The 17559-nt window shown below is 41.3% G+C and overlaps 1 long non-coding RNA gene across 3 annotated transcripts in view; it reads left to right on the top strand.

Moving 5' to 3' along the window:
* The first annotated feature begins 225 nt into the window (after positions 1–225).
* LOC130153162 (uncharacterized) overlaps positions 226–17559 on the top strand; it is a 56300-nt gene continuing 38966 nt past the window's right edge. The window contains exon 1 of one of the 3 annotated variants that reach the window (XR_008823249.1): positions 226–839. This is a non-coding gene — a long non-coding RNA (uncharacterized LOC130153162). The remainder of the gene's footprint in view (positions 840–17559) is intronic. The other 2 variants (XR_008823248.1, XR_008823250.1) reach the window with 2 other exon arrangements.

Here is a 17559-nt window from a genome sequence, read left to right as displayed (position 1 = left end):
CTTAATGAGGCCTCAGAAACATTTGTATGATTTTTTACTTGAGGACCTAAACCAAGTCCTGACTATGTGATTCCAGTTTGATTCTGTTGCGGTCAGCTTATTAAGTTCTTTTCCTGGGAATAACCATCAGTTCCTTGTTTTTTCTGTTTTGTTTGTCTTTACAGTGCTCTATGAGAACATTGACCTCATGCACTGCTTTCCTTGGCAAGTGATGTCTTCAGCTCAAGTTGGAATGTGCAATTTGTATAAGGAAAGTAAAAATCATCTCACACCCTATTGAGAAATATTTGTTAGAAAATAGAGCAGTATAATACAGAGGGAGGCTGCAGAAGAAAACACATTTCTCACAAAAAAAGGTCATTAAAAGCAAAAGCAATATATACTTAAATTGCAAGAAAATACCCTCTAGAGGGCCGGGAAAGACAAATGCACAAACACTCTCAGATCAATATCAGGAAAAGCAAAAAAACCCAAGCAAATAACATAGCACGTCTCTTGCAGACACAGGGAGAACACAGATCTAAGGGGCACGATGTGGCTGGGGTGGGGGGCAAGGAGGGTTATATTCAGCCCTCAGGTGCAAAGAATAAAGCTTCCTCCTCTCCCGACAGGTGACCAGCTTTCCATAACCCAATGAGAACCTGTCTGCTCTAGCCCTGTCTAATAGTGACTTCATATTACCTACACCTGCTTCTCATGCTTAGCTGATTTGCATTTCTCTGCCTCTTTCAGTTTGAAAGCTGGATAATCCTGAGCTCTGTTAGCATGCTGAGGTCAAGTGCTGAAAAGACTACTAATCTGTTTCAACTTGGTCATGTAGCAAGTGGGCAGTATTTGAGGTATGGTCTTTCTTTACTATTTTTATGTTTTGCAGATAGCTACTGTGTGTATCAGTATATTCTTTTAATCAAAATTCCCTTTCTCTTGATCCTGTGAGTGCCTTGAGGTCCTCTTGTCTCCTGGGACAGGCAATTGTATGGTGACGTTACTGAAGTGTAAGGATCACTGTCTCTGAATTTTTGACTCTCTTCTAGAAGCTAAGAATTTGCTAATGTGTTGTGGCTGGTTTTGCACATCTTCTGTGATGCTTAATCCTGTTTTAAATGACTATCTTGCCGCTGCTCTGTATTAGAGGGCACATGGCCATTGAATTTCTCTTCTGGTAGACCTAGTGTGTCAGTCCTGGTGAACAGGTGTTTCCTGTGTCAAGTTGTATTGTTCTGGCCTTGCATTCGTCGATTTGTCTTCAAAGACAACCATTTCTAGCCTGGTCAAGGGGAAGTTCATTTTTTGGATGAAAAAGGTATATGTAAGAAATTGTGAGGAAACCAGAAATCCTGGCCCAGCTGGAAGTTGAATATTGCCTTCAGCGGGGCCTGAAAATGAACCTGAGACTTGCAGCCTAATTACTCCAAAAGGCAAAGCTTAGGGCTTCAAGTTCATTATCTCTTTGCTGTTCTTCTTTATTCCTCCTCCTGCCTCCTTTCTTCAAATTATTTCCTTAATATAGCAGTTCTGCCTGTATTTTTCTTCTTATTATACCTAACCCTAATTTTAGGCATAGGCAGAATGGAAGGTGGCTGCCTACTTGGCTTTATGCTCACATTAGACTTGGTGAAAGTGGCAGTGGCTGCTGCTGAGAGAGGCGTTGGTGTCGGTAGGGTGATAGCAACAGTTGACCAAGGGGGAAAAAAGGTAACAGAAAAAAAGCTTTTCTCAAATGTTTAATGCTGCTTTTCATCCCAGTTTTGTCCTACCTGCTGTGATAGCAAAAGTAACCTGTCCCTGTCTTCTCCTCCTCCAGTGGTACTTAATATTGCTAAAAATACTTAAGTCAGTTCTACTTACAGGCTGTTCTGCAGTAACAGTCAAGGCTAGTTTTACTGGAATTAAAGAAAGGCCCTTCCTCTTTTGACTTGAATGCTTGTTGGATCTGGGTTACAGCTTGTTAGAGACCTGTGTCTTGATTTAGACTCCCATCAAATAAGTTAATGCTAGTGGGAGTCCTCTCTGCAGGATTCTTCAGTGTCTAAAGACATTTTTGGTGGTTCCATGTCCTAGTAGCTTAATGCGTCTCAATTGTTTTACTGTTTGGTTTTCTTTCTTAGCTTAAAGCATTTTCCCCATTTGCCCCTATTAAGTGGTCTTTGAAGCCTACTTTTTGTTTAGATATTTAAAAAGCTGAAATGTTAATAAAAATGTTGCTGCTTGCCTTACTTTTATTAAATTCTAGGCTGTTCATATAAACTAAGGTTGCTCATGCCAAACCTGTAGGCTAATCGCTTCTGGGCCGTGCTCCAGGCTTGTCTATCATTGTGCGCCGTTATTCCTCTGGCCTTGTTGAACACGTTTTGCCTTTGGTTATACTCATTTCAGTTGGTGCAATAGTAAAAGGAATGAGTTGCTCTGAAGATGGTTGGCAAAGATTACCCAGATGTTTTTTTAAAGATTTATCAAGGGACAATAGGAAATGCATTTGTCTCCTGGTAAATTTATGAGGCCACAGCACCAGGTGGTTGCATTATATGAAGACTGTTCCTTGAACAGTCTGCTGTCTTCTGGGTAGTTTTATAAGTGATTTTTTTCTTCAAAGCTTCTGTGTGTTTGTGAACTGAAAAGTTCTGTAACAACATTTATGCAAGTTTGTTTTTTTCTCACAGCAAGTTGAATCAACTTCAGCTGTGCACTTACCAGCAACACAACACTTCACACGCAGAGTGCCCGCTGGGCAAAATTAGCTTCCAAAAGCAGTTGTGTTAGAAGTGGGAATATATTTTATCCAGAAGAACCTCAAGTATAAGAAAAACCCAAACGGCTTGCAGGTGGCCTAACAAATCACTGGCATAACCAGGACTTTTAATTTGTTGACACCCTTTTTCAAAGTTACGAGCCTGCCCACTGGCAGCTCGCTCTAGTTGATGTGACACCCTGAAAATCAGCCTAGGCTAAGGTTCTTAGCTTATAAATGCATCTCAGACACTAGGCTTATACAAATATGCATATGCTTCATTCAAAGTTGGTGTCAAGTTAGCTGCAGTCACCCTGTGCTGGTTCCCTAAGGATTTATTCTGTTTCTTATGTTACTTGTGCAGTCCATGTTGTTACAACTGCTTAGCTACCACTGCCCAAATGAGTTAGCTTAAACCTGCATTGAGCTGCATTGTAGACAGCCTAAACATCTCTCAGCGGAAGAATGCTTACTCATGATTTTAAAAATGCAGTTTACTGGGGTAACGATCTGGCTGTGGGATGAGGAGGCTGTCTATCTGTGGTCCTGCTGTTGAGAGTGCTGGCCCCTGGGTTTATCAGTCCTTGTGATTTGTGTAGTTATAAAAAAAGCCCTGCTTACTAGTGTTTGCATTAGAGATGTCATCTTCATCTGTGTGTATAAATGTGTTGCTGTTTCTATTATTTCCACAAACTGTCGATTGTTCATCTGTCCTTTTCAGTGATCACACCCACTGAACTCCAGTGTGCAATAAATTACCTTCTGAACAAACTGGGTTCATTTGCCAAATGTTGCAGGGAAGCAGCCTGGCAGAAATTTATACTTAGCTGATAAGAAATGTCAGAGCTGAGTATTTATGTGTTAATTGCTGTAGCAACAATATGCTTACATCCATAATCTTGCCTACAGGATCACCACAGAATTACTTCAATTAAAGGCAGAAAAGATTGGTGTAGACAGATCATGTTAAACCATTCCCACAGTCTATTGCAGGATTCCCCTGTCTTTCCCGTAATGGCTTCTCGGGGCTTTTCCAACCTACTGTTAAAGGAATCAAGAGATGGAAGATTTCACTGTGTCCCTTGGGAGATATTTCTACTCTTGGAATGTGGGGGTTTTTTTCTAATGTTCATATTGCATTCTTGTTTGTTTACTTTCATTCCTATTAATATTCTTCTATTATAAATTATAGCAATCATTGATGTGTAAAATCAGTGTAGAATCAGTGCCATATTTAAACAGTACAGTAAAATAAATGTAAACTTAACTGCGCTCTGTAGATTCTGATTCTTTTTAGGTTTTTTTTATAGTTGATATGCTATCAAATATAAACTGCCATAGTGGGACCTAACATGAACCATTGTTACCATTAAAAGTGCATGGAGATTAAAAGACACTGACTTTTTTTTTTTTTACTGGTGTTTGGATGCTTGAATATTTCAGACAAAAGCAAAGGCAGTGTAACAAAATGACTGTATTTCAGTATAAAGTTATGTATTGAAGAGAGGTGTGCCAAAGAGTAATATGGTTATTATTGCTATTAATGTGGCCATCCAGATATTTCTGCCTAAGTCAAGACTTGTGAAATGCCACATGGATAATCTAGCAATGCTCAAGAGCTCAAATTGGTCCTTCACTACCACCTTTATGGCTAAACAGAGCCACATGATCTGCAAAACCAGCAGTTCCTTTACCACATCCACAAAACATCCCAATGTTTCTGTGTATTTGTCCAGTAAATAGAACAAAATTGCTACTTTACATTTGTATCACTATTTATTGAGGGTTGAACTGAAGGAACCTGTGTGTATTTCTTCTGCATATGCTTTTCAGAGGTGTATATGTTACACATTGAAGTACAGCATTGTCAATTTGTGCAGTGGAATCACTGTCAATTCAGATCACCTTTCCAAACAGTTAGCTGTAAACTTAGTGGAAAAAATGAGTGCATGCAGTCTGAGCAGAGATAGGAATTATGCATCATCAAAGTGATGTGTGAACTGCTGTGACGTTATTAGATTTATTATTTTTTTTAAAGGCATGCACAGAATCTTTAGTTGTATTACATGTTATTGTAACAGCTGGACGAAACCTGCAAAAAGTTCTATTTAATGCTATTAAAAATGTCATTTAGGTGACAAGAATCTGAATACTCTTTACCTTTCCCTTTATTCAGACCTAATTGTCTTCTCAAATGCTTTTCCTCATGTAGCTTTTGCATTCTGCTGGAATAAAGCAAATGCAAACCTGTGTGTTGCCACAGTTGGATTTGAAAAAGCTGTGCTTGGTTTTGCTCTTCCTTTAATGGGTGTTTGAGTTTCACTTAAAGTTTGTGCTTATTTTGATCTAGAAAGTGTAAAGTGTGCATGGCTGCTGTGTGCCTGCTTACTGTGCTCTCTACTGGCTGGAGGTCTGTTGTTTGATTATAACATTAACACTGGTGCTGTGTGTTGGTGTGGCATGTGAAGGCACAGACTCAGGTTGTGGTGCAGCCAGAGACACTTTATTGTACAGAGAAGCTCATATTTATGTCTCTGAGCCTGGATACAAATTCCAGCTGTATGCACCACCAGGCTCAGGGCAGAAACCATTCATGCAGTTACATAGCTATATATCTCTACAAGCATGCAGACACCTTTTTGCTACTCAATATCCATGTTTATCTTTCTTTCTTTCCTTCGCAATACCTAGCTGTTCTCTCATCTCCTGCCCGGTCAGACATTCTCCATCTTCTTCTCATATATATCTCTTCAGACATTCTCTGCCCTCCTCTCCTACATGTTGGAAAACCTTAGATTGCTGTGGTGGTTGGAGCCAGTGAAATACTTGGAACAAGAAGTCATGTAGGATCACCCTTAGGTGATGGCTAGAACAGGCTGCCCAGAGAGGTTGTGGAGTCTCCTTCCTGGAGATGTTCAAAACCTGCCAGGACACAACTCTGCAACCTGCTCTAGGAGAACCTGCTTTAGCAGGACTAGATGATCTCCAGAGGTCCCTTACAACCCCAGGCATTCTGTAATTTTGTGATGGTTACCCCTAAACTCAGTAGTTTACATTCATAGGCGCTTTTGAAATTGTGCAGTGCCTCCCTAGCTGTCAGCACCTCCTCTCTGTTGTGTTATAACCAGAGGGTATTACTGCCCTGTGTATGGTGATAGTCTGCATACCACAAGTTGGGAAAAGAGCACAGTGGCTGCTCTGGCCATTAAAAGCTATTGATTCTTGCTCTTAATGATTTGCAAATAACAATTCAAATACTTGATTAAAAACATGAATGTGCTGCTGTTTGGTGTTATTGCCTGTAATCCCCACCTCCGCCCAATTCCTACAGCGATAAAGGCTTGACCACTTGCATTTAAAGCTTGCTTTGTCTGGAGGGAGCAGTGCAATAGAGAACTAAATGTGTCATTCCCTGTTTAACTACTGTAGTGTGCGCTTCTAATAGGAAACTATGGACATTTCTAGTAGAGCCCATTTCTGACAACTGTGATGGTGTAGGTAGGAGTGCCTCTGTAAGGCTGCCTCTGGGGCAACAGCATGTCATGAGCTTGTTATTGCTGTGGATGTCAGTGCTTCTGTGCAGGTATTGCTGACAACTGGCTTCAGCATTTAACCCTCGGCCTATTTTCAGCTCTACCCAACTCCTGCTAGGGCTCTCCACTGTAGCTAACCCTTGATATCCTCCGTTCATGCACAACAACGCTCTCCTTGATCCTTCTTCCATTCTGTTTCTCTCCCTTGCTGCTTATCTTTGCTGGGCTTTGCAAAGAACCCTCCATAACTGAATGCTGGGTTAGATCACTTATCAGAAAAAAACTGTAGTCCCAGCTCTTCCTTTTTGTGTGTGTCAGGGGTGTAAATACTGTTATTTTCATTTGAATCTGGTTTCTGATGCACATGTTTCATCTCTCTGTCTTAAGCAAACTGCCTTCACAAAAATTGAGAAGTTTAGCCTTAACCCTTTCAGAAACGGTCCTCTTAAATCCTTCTGTGGAGAAGGAGAAGGAAGAGAAATCAAGAACTTTATGGGGACGGGGAGGAAATAACTGGATATAATCTTGCAAAATCCTATAAACAACTGGGCACTACCAAGACAATCCTCTTGGTATCATCTCAGTAAAGAACAGGCCATGAGAGAGCCAAATTACCCTTCAAGCAAATAATCCTGGAACTGGGAAGCAGATGATTTTCTCTGTTTTCCACCAGAGTGAGAAATTTTCAAGTCAGTCAGAGAAGAACAGGAACTGTAAACTGGCTGCATGGTAACAGTACCTCAAATGTGCAGCAACAGCCTGGTTAAATAATACTGCTAAGGTTGCATGGCCAGAACTGTCAGAAATATTTCCAGAATGAAGTGTGGCTGTGCAACCTTAATTCACCTGTAAACATGTATCTTTCACAGTGTAATCCTTAATTGCATTTATCATAACATTGTTCCCCCTGTACGGTATTGCATCAGCCTGTGCACAGCAGCTATCTAATGTAGGGATGAATTAGGGGTATAGTAAAGGAGCATTGCTGCAGCAGGCAAAGTGTGTATATATAGGGTCTGTATTGGGACCAGTACTGTTTAATATCTTCAACAGCAGCATAGATAGTGGGATCAAGTACACCCTCAGCAAGTTTGCAGATGACACCAAGCTGAGCGGTGCAGTTGACACGCTTGAGGGACAGGAGGCCATCCAGAGGGACCTGGACCAGCTCGAGAAGTGGGTCTGTGTGAGCCTCATGAGGTTCAACAAGGCCCAGTGCAAGGTCCTGCACCTGGGTCAGGGCATCCCCTGGTACCCATACAGGCTGGAGGATGAAGGGATTCTGAGAGCAGCCCTGCTGAGAAAGACCTGAGGGTACTGGTGGATGAAAAGCTGGATGTGAGCCGGCAACGTAGACTCACAGTCCAGAAAGCCAACTGTATCCTGGGCTGCATCCCAAGCAGCCTGCGCAGCCGGTCAGGGGAGGTGCTTCTGCCCCTCTGCTCTGGTGAGACCACACCTGCCAGACTGTGCTGTATTAAGGCACGGACTCGGGTTGTGGTGTAACCAGAGACACTTTATTGTGTAAAGAAGTTATATCTCTAAGCCTGGATACAAATTCCAGCTGTATGTTCCACCAGGTTCAGGGCGGAAGCTGTTCATGCAGTTGCATAGCTATATATGGTTATAAACGTGCAAACATCTTTTGGCCAGATAAACATTTTTTTTCTTTCTTACTTTCCTTCATAAGACCCAGCTGTTTTCTTACTTCCCATTGGTAACAATCAGACGGTCTCCATCCTCCTCTCCCATACAGGACTGTGTCCAGCTCTGGAGCCCTCAATTCAGGAAAGACATGGACGTGTTGGAGCGGGTCTGGAGGAGGGCCACAAAAATATGGAAGGGATGGAACACCTCTCCTATGAGGACAGGCTGAGAGAGCTGGGTTTGTTCACCCTGGAGAAGAGAAGGCTCCAGGGAGACCTTATTGCAGCCTTTCCAGACTTAGAGGGGGCTTGTGTGAAAGATGGGGACACTTTTTAGTGGGGCCTGTTACCAACAGAACAAGGGGTCATGGCCTTAAACTAAAAGAGCGTAGATTTAGACTAGATATAAGGAAGAAATTTTTTATTATGAGGGTGGTGAAACACTGCCACAGGTTGCCCAGAGAGGTGGCAGCTGCTCCATCCCTGGAAACATTTAAGGTCAGGCTGGACGGGGCTCTGAGCAATTTGATGTAGTAGAAGATGTCCCTGCTCATTGCAGGGGTGGGGTGGACTAGATGACCTTTAAAGGCCCCTTTAATCAAGTCTGATAAAGAATTATTTACTAGTTTTGTGTGTTTGGCACCTAGAAAATACTGAAGCCAGGGGTTTGACTTGCAGAATAACTGACTATGTGGAGATGTAGTTGGAATCTAGATCTGTAGACGGTTAAATAATCAATGATTATGTAGTTAGAAGAAAACAAGAGAGATGTCTTGCATCATATGGTGGTATCAACTATACCTTTACTAGTCTTAGACATGGTTGTCTAACTTGTTCTTAATATCCTTCATGGCAGATCTTCCAAGCAGCCTAAGCATGCTATCATAGCATTTAAAACAAAATAAAAATAAAATTGCCAAGTGTTTTGTCTCGATTATTCATCTGGCAATAATGGATAGGACAAGAAAAATAAACTGACATTGACAGCATATTATTGGGTTGGGGTTTTTGGGGGGTGGGGTGGCGGGCGCGTAGCACTGTTTCACATATATGACGATTTTTGGCTTCCCTCAGCCTTTTAAGGCTGTACAGTGCTTAGCTGTCTAACCTACTTCTTATAGGTGGCATATTTTAGCTTTCTATCATTTTCCTTTCTCTCTATCTGGATGTTCTTTGGCTCGATTTTATCATTCTTCCCTCAAATGGGTAGAAATATTTCTAATGAGACTTTACCAGTGCTCAGTGCAATAGAAAGGTAACCGCATGTGTCTTGAAGGCTCTTTTCAGCGTGATACAGGAAAGCAGGAATTTGTACTCCTATCTCATCTTGGATTTTAGTAGACACCAAACAGCTGTTCCACTGGTACTGTTTTCAGAAATGGGTGAAACAATGTGACTGAAAATTTCCAAAATAATTCAGCTCAAGGGGAACAAAAATGCTTCAAGCCAAGTAGTTGGAGTCTGGTGATTATAGACACCAGAAAGGCTCAGGTCATCTTGAAATCAGCTTGCCTCAACTCTACCTGTAATAAAGCTCTGTGTAGTCTAAGCATCTTTACAGGCCTTCAGGCAGAATTTCCTTACCTCCTCAGAGAAACCTTAAATGTGTTTATTGAATGAAGATGGTCAGAAAGTGAGCACAACAACATAAACTTCACCAGCCAGTAACTTCCATGGGAAACTCCTTTAGTGTTCAAAGAAAAACAGTTTGCATAGTGAATTGCCGTCCTTGTGTCTTGCACCATAGGGGTGTGTATGTGTTTTGGTTTTAGTGTTTTGTGATCTCCCATGTAAGCTGACTAAAAACTCATATTGGATTCAATGCTGATAAAGATGTAGTCTGTCATGTTACAGCTGCTTTCAACATAGCAAAGTTGTGTACCTCTTTCATATATGAATAGATTTCTTTTACTAGAAAATAAATCTTTAGTACTGATTGGTTGGTATAAGCACATCAAATATCATATCCAGTATCTGCTTCCCATACTCTGAAAAGCATTTGACTATTCGAGAAGGCCAACGTTTGACTCGGACGCTCAGTAGTTCTAATGAATGTTTCAAACAAAAGGCGATGCAACTGTCAGCCATCTCCAACAGGTTTCTGGCTTTGTGTTGACAGGCCATGCAGGAGAGTGCACTGTGGTTCTCAACCCCTCATCAAGAATTTACAAGAATTCTTGTAATACTTTATTCTGTGGTTAAAACCTTCTGCTGTTTAATACTTGCTGTCTGCTTCCGAGTGATTATTTACTCAAAGCTGGCATAAGAGATGTACTTATGTAAAATGTTAGCCACAAATTCTGGTGTCTAATTTGTATTAAACTCCATCAAGTGAAACAGTGTATTAGTTCAGGGTTCCAGATAGTTTGTGGTGGTGTTCGGGCATTGTTGAGTCTTGTCACTGTAAGACTCATTAACAAGATTGCTCTAAGCTGCTAGAGAAACTGTTGCATTAATGTTATGTCATCGTCAATGTCAAGAGAAATGAGATTTGAGCTTTGAGAACAGTGGCAGGGAAAAATGAAGGACATAGTCTTAAAGGTGTCTTGCTGCCTCAATTCAGAGCAGCAATTACCTTTCTCGGACCCAGATACCAAGACTTGACTGGATACAAATGCTACAAAGATTAAAATTTTCTCTAATAAATATGATAGATTTCTCAGTGATGCTTCTGATATCCAGAAACATGAATGTCATAGACTTAGATGCAATTCAAGAGGAAGGCTGAGGAGATCCCCTACTTACATAAACACTCCCAGTTGCTTCTCCAGGATGTGAGATCTGTGTTCAATAGTACTAAGTTTTGCAAACCTTTGGTAGAACACTTCTTACAGAACATAGCCTGAGTCTTGCTATGTATATGGAATGTTTGTATTCTTCATTTAATTATCTGTCATGCATTTTTAGTTGCTGTCATTGATGTGACTAGAGCAGAAACAATTTATCATGGTTCTTAATGATCCCTAATTAGTTAATAGTCAGTGAAGCTCTGAAATGCCTTCCCTCAGTATTGGGGCTATACTGAAGTTATGCTAAAGCTCTTATTTTTGTAAGTGAATTGCTGTTACCTATTCTTCTTTTCTATTCACTCACCTCCTTGGAGTCCCTCATGTCTTAAGGAGACCGCAAGCATGCACTTGGTTAGATGAAGGATGATTTCACTTCATGACAGATACTGGCATTTCTCTCTTACCTCTTCCTGGGAAACTGCTACCTCAGATTGTAGTTGGTCACCTACATACCCTGGTCGTGGCTCTGCCTGAAAACTCCTGAGGACAGCTGCTTAGATGTGGATCCCCTGCAGTATTCACAGCCAGTCCAGTTCAGCGTAGTGAGGAGCATCAGCATTTCTGTGGTGTCTGGATTGATTTGACAAAAGCATGTAATGCCTTCACTTGATATACTCTCTGAAAGTTGGAGTGAATTGGACTGTTCTGATAGTCCTTTGGCCCATTCTATTAATGATGAGAGAGATCCTGTGCAATAGGAAATCCTCCCTCAGTGGGGTTTCTCATAAAAAATGGAGCGGAGCAGGGTTGTATATCCATATCTATTCAACTTCTCTTTTCAGTACTGCAGATCTTGACCTTAGCCTGTGACATACTGAGGGTAATTTGCTCAGCCTTAGCAAAGTTATTCAAATCTGAGTTCTGTGAAACCAGCTGGCAGTAGATCTACAGGGTTTCACTGGCTGCTTTATGACCTCATCCAAACACTTTCATCTTGTGATTGGTATCCAAAAGGCGAGGCCATATTTCAGCTTGCCCAAAGCTAGCTCTGCAGCCCTCTATTTGTTGTAGTTGCAGACTCAAAAATGTACTGTTCTTGATACTTTACTCTCTCCTAATTGATGATAAATACCTCTGCATCTCTGGAAAACAAGTGTATCTTGAAAGATATATGCAAAATTTTCTTTTGCATGGAGGAGTACAGTGATCAGTACATATCACTGATGTAAATATTTGGCTGTATTCACTTGCCACAGGCTGGGCACAACATCAGGGTGCACATTCCAGAATGCCCAAGCAGGTCTTCTAAGTTAGCTTGTTTGTGGTGACAGACCACCTGAGTGACAGTGCAAGAGCAACCCAAAGTCCTCCCTTACAACATGCCACATCAATAATTCTGAGGGATAAGCTCTGAGACACCTGGAGACAAATCTTTCCTTGTGTGCATAGCTCTTGACATGAAACATGCAGCTAAGCTAGAGGTCAAGAGAGAAAAGACGTTTGGAGAAATTCTGTTGCCACATCTCAGTCATCTGAAAGTCTCATGTTCAGCTTGTAACCATGCATGTTATGTGTGGGATGATGAAACTAAATATGGCTACTTAGCACAGAAGAAATTGAAATTGTTGATTAATAGAAGGAGAGAGAACTAGAGGGAGTTAACCATTTTTCTTGGAAATGTTCCTTGATATTACAGTATGACCAATGCTGTGCTGCAGTCAGTGCCCTTCTGACTGAACTGAAATGAGTTGTTTCTGACGTTTTAAAACGATGAATGTGCTCTATTTCTTAGCATAATACATACCTGCAGTCTTAAACATAAACTATATTGCCTTGTGATGGCAGCTCAATGGTGTCTGTAAAATGGTTGGATGACTCGAGCCTAGCTAAGGCTGGACTGGAGCCTGTGTTGCAAAACCCCCCTTAAAAGCTGAAAATCTAAAGCCCAACACCTTGTGCTAAAGGACTGAACTGCCCGTAGAAACTTTTGTTCCCTTCTCCTCTCCTTTTGGCCTCTACAACAGCAGCACCAATGCACATGTGAGAAGCCCTGTGTGTGAGTGTTATGCAGTTGTGTAGTTTGGACTCTAAACAGAGGAGTTGAGTCTCTGGAGCCTTTGATCTTTCCTTAGAGCTAAATTCAGGATATATTTTATGTTTTCCAAATTGGAGTGTAAGCTAACGGGCTCAAGCAAAGCTGAAGGGAATAATATTAAGATAGAGAGGAGGCATTTGTAGAGGAGAGAATGAAAAACAGTCTAATCAGATTGAAAGACACTTTGTACCCAGTGCTGCATACATCCCTTGCTGTATTGGGACTTTGTTGTACTGTGCATGGGTCGTTATTGTATTAAAAGAAGAAAAAAAAAAAAGGCGGCGGGTGGGGGTGGAGGAGCAGGGGAGTGGAGAGGCAACAGACTGCTTTTTGAGAATATGTGATAGAGGTCGCCCACAGAGAGGGCAACAGATCTGGTGTAACAGCTTCTCCACTGTTTCTCAATTGTAGATTAAAGTGTTCTGTTGACGTGGTAAAGAAAAAAACCCCACAGTTTCCCGGGGCAGTGGTGCTCTCTGGTGCTGTAACAGTGCCTGGATGTGTGCTGACACTGGCTATGAGACCTTTATTCCAATTAAAGGATTATTAAGCAGTGCACAGTTCAGCTCAAGACCTTGAGAATGCAACATATCTTGAAGCTTCTTAGCTGTGGACAGATGAACTTCTTCCTGTTATTGGTGGTGCTGTCTGATTTTAATTTCAAGGGTTAATTGCTTGTAGATGTATATAGCAACTGGATTTCAGTCAAGAAGACAAACTTTAGAAGTTGAGAGGCTGTAAAGTATTAATAGTATATATGGCAGTAACATGTTCTGGCAAGTGAGATCCTGTAGCTTCATCATTGTTCTTAAGTAGAACTATTTGTAAATTGACTTGCTCTTCTGGGGAGAGACTAGTTTTGTGATTTTATTTTTATTTTTTAACTCTTGGCCAAACTTGAAATGTAAATGTGAAATATCAAGGGGGTTTGTATTCAGCTGATTGAACTCCCTTAGGTCTAAAGGCTGGACTCAGTAGTTAGCCTCAGCTCCTGGGAAGTGCCCCATAACTATTGGCATCTCACTTCTGTCTTGTACTTGCTCAGGAGGGCAGAGGAGCAGGAGATGTGCAAGACGTCTGGGCAGCAGAGGAGAAACAGGACCCTAAGCTAAGGTCATCTGTCACTGAGGCAGCACACTCAAACAATGTAGATTAATGTTGAACTCATCCAAAACTGAATGGGTGATTCTACTTGCAAAAAAAAATCAGTGGTTTTGTTTTGCAGCAGCTTGGCTCAGGTTTTTTTTTTGTTTAGACTTTACTGAACAAAAGCTGTAGATCTGTGTACCTTCCAAAATTTTCCTCCAGAAAATTTCCCTGAAGAAACAGTCTTTTTTTGCTGAAGAGTGCTTCTTTGTCACTCAAGTCTACTACTTCTCAGGGCTCTGTAAAAATGTTCAAGTTGTGCATATCTCTGTCCTAAGATCTATACAGTCTATGTATATAAATAGATAAGGGGTAGGGGGTAAAAGGAAGCACAGTGAAATGAATCTGCTAGTTGTCTGTCACATCTTTGCCAGATAAACATATCACATTTATTTGAAGATTCACGTTATTTTGACAAACTTCTACACTTGGTACCAAAGCTTTTGGGCCTGAACCCAAACCCCAAACTCTCCAAAGCTTGCAATACCAAAGGAAAAGGCAGAGCAAGCCTGAGTGCCTCTGGTAGGAGAGTCTAGGGTAACAAACATTTTAGAGAGGTCTGTGCATAAAGGTGGAGGTCAGGATGTCCCGTATAAGGGCTCGTTCTTAGTGCCTCAGACAGCTGTGCTTTGTGATAAACTAGGCATGCTGTATAGCTGATACAGCTGAGAGAAGGCTGAAGGGCAGTGTAGAGAAAAAAGCCAAATTGCTCTTCTTGTGCTGGGATGAACTGGCCTTACAGAGACCTGTGCTGTGAATGGTAATACTGCCTGGAAGGCTGAAACTGCAGCTGTTTTATTTTGATGTGGCTGGGTAAAATAGGTTGTGGAAGACATCTGCTTTGGAAGTGTATTTGGCACGATAAATAACATTTACATGTCTCTTCCAGGAAATATCGCTGTGACATTTACTGTTGGGTTTTTTCCGGGTTTTTTGTTTGTTTTGTGGGGGTTTTTCCCTTGATTTTGTGTTTTTTTTAACCTGTATCCTTCCCTAACCTTTTTTGAGACTGACAGATCAGCTGCTTTAAAGAGATAGTTCATACTTTCCTTTTCTCCTCTGAGAAGCGGTTTTATTATTATCACAAGAGTGCTGCAGAGATGTATGGCATTTTACAGACACTTCCAGTTTATTACTCACAAGGATTTATAATTTGATCCCTAATCCTACACTGAGTTTTTCAAGAACCATCCACTGGGTCTTGCAGAGTCATAGCAAAGTGAATGAGGTACCCCAAGGTTTTAGGGTCTATGTATAGTACAGCAAGGGAAAACAAGAACAGCAAATACCACCCACACGTCAGCAGCTGCCAGAGGATCTGAGCAGATAAAACAGCAATGCGTGTGTATGCAATTCTTATTGTTACCTCTGAATCTTTATAGTCCTTCATTTAAACAGAACACATACAACACAAATTAATTTGTAGGCTAAAATCTAGAAATACTGGAATAAAGAGCCATGTGAAGATGAGTGGTAGAAATAAATTTCCAAGAAGAAAATACAGGAATGAGAAACTAAAGTTTTAATTTTTAGATTATATCTGTGTAGCATGAATAATAGAAAGTCACATCAATTTTAGCGTTACTTTTCACAATTTGTTGATTTAACTCTCACCAATCCTCCTCCTCCTTCCCCTCTGCCCCTTCACCCAAACCTACTCCTGGCAAATAGCTTTGTGGGGATTTTAAACTCTTCAGGGTTTTCTCTTCTTGTCCCCATTACCCTTTCCCTCTTCTTTCCACACCTTTTCTTTTTTCAGTAAAGGAATTATATCAGAATGAATAATGAAAGGTGGTAGAGTAGTATGGAGTGTTTGTGTTAGCATGAAATCATGCCAACAGAACATGTACTCATATTTCTAAAACTTGTAGTTTCAGGTCTGATGGTTAGTAGCCCTTCTATCATGGAGGAAATTAGGGGAAAGATAGAAGGAGAGATTCCTTTATTTGTAAGGTCTGCTTCAAACCTTCTTCAGGTTAGCAATGCAGAAAACCTGCCTGTATTGCTTTTAGGGATCCCATAGGGAAGAAAATGGTACTTTGTTCTTTTTGGACAGAAAAGGCTAGGATTATATTTGTCATGGGTGACATCACTCAGCTCTCTTAAAAGTGAGGCTAAGACTCAATGGACACGTGAAATGAAGCGTCCTTTATATCTTTGTGTCATTTTCTCTGCCTACAAGTTGCCCATGATTTTGCAAGTGTACCGTGAATAACCATGTTGAATCTCTTGCCATGACAAGTAAAAGATGGCAGGTCCTAGAACTGCCCACCTAGATTTTTTGGTAGTATTATTTTGAGAGGAGTATTCGGAGAGCAAGATGTTTTGTGAACAGTTTAGTCTGTAATCTGGTTCCTGCTTATTCCAAGTGGCATCAGCCACAACACTGAACAAATGCAGAGCAATGCTTTTCAGTTACCCTGCTTTGTTAGACTGGTTAGGTGTCTTACACAGTCATGAGGGCAGCGGTTGCTGCATTTGGAAAAAGCAGTGAGGGGAAGGCTGATGACATGTGGCAATGAAGCAGTATTTGTGGAAAAAGCTATGGCAGGTGACCTCTTGGATATCTCCCCTACGCATAAACAGGATTTTTAGACCGGTGATTGTGTTGTGATTAAAACTGGTTATTTCCCCTGCATCCTCCCCCACTTTCTCCTACCCCCTGCAGTTTCCTTGGAAAAATACTCCATTTATCACAACTAGAAATTTCTGGAAATGTATCAGTTCTGATCAAACTTACCAAGAATGTTCTCAAAAGCAGGAAAAATTGTGGGGAGGGTTTGAGAGGATTGACTGCAATAATTGCTTGAGTTTTGCATGCTTGTTGCATATGACCAACTTAACTATGTGATAACTATTTTAGAGAGCATTCCACTCCACCCCCACCCCCCACCCCCACCCCCTTCTCTCCCTTTAAAGATCTAGTATCATTCTGGTACAGAATAGAAATATTTTAAGAATCTTAAAAAAATGGCATTGCAATACCAAGAACATTTCCCTCTCTGATCTGGTTGAGACTGGAAATTCCAAAATAAGGTGATAGAAGATGTAGACCACATAGTGCTCTCATGAGATGTGATGTTTTCAAGCTGCCTATGTTCTGTGTGCAGCTAATCCATTTCCATTGGCATCGTGGCTGCAGATTAGGCATGGTGCATCTTCACACAAGCATTACCTTTTATAGGGCAGAAATAGTCCTGTGGGGCTGACAGCCTTCTGGTTTGCTGCTCTGGCCCATACAACTCTGAGTCACAATCCCACATGGGTCAATGTCAGTCATTTGAAAGGCCTAGCTCTTACAGAAGTTAATCTAATTCTTAGCTATATTTTTAAAACCCCATACTTTGTATTTCTTTAGTAGCGAAACATCCTATATGTTAGCTCCCAACCTGTATTAGTCCAATAAAGGCAATTAGTTTTTCCTATGGCAGAAAGCCTGCTCAGCGTTTGGCAGCTGCCCTTGGAGCATATCCTTGGAGCAGATGGCTGCTTGCCTGCCAGATGAGATACAAATTAGATTTCCAGATGATTGAAAGACGGTGGCAGGAAAGCAGCCATTCATCTTGACTCCTCCTCTATTACCAATCTGGTTAATCAGCAAGAACATAACCACTCACGGTTAGTGCATGTGCTCTGCACAGCCAAGATACCAGCGCATGGGCCCCATTGGGAGGAGGTGGGA

Source organism: Falco biarmicus, chromosome 7 (genome assembly GCF_023638135.1).
Source record: "Falco biarmicus isolate bFalBia1 chromosome 7, bFalBia1.pri, whole genome shotgun sequence".
In the NCBI taxonomy this organism is placed as follows: domain Eukaryota; kingdom Metazoa; phylum Chordata; class Aves; order Falconiformes; family Falconidae; genus Falco; species Falco biarmicus.
This window is presented reverse-complemented; position numbering and strand designations above follow the sequence as displayed.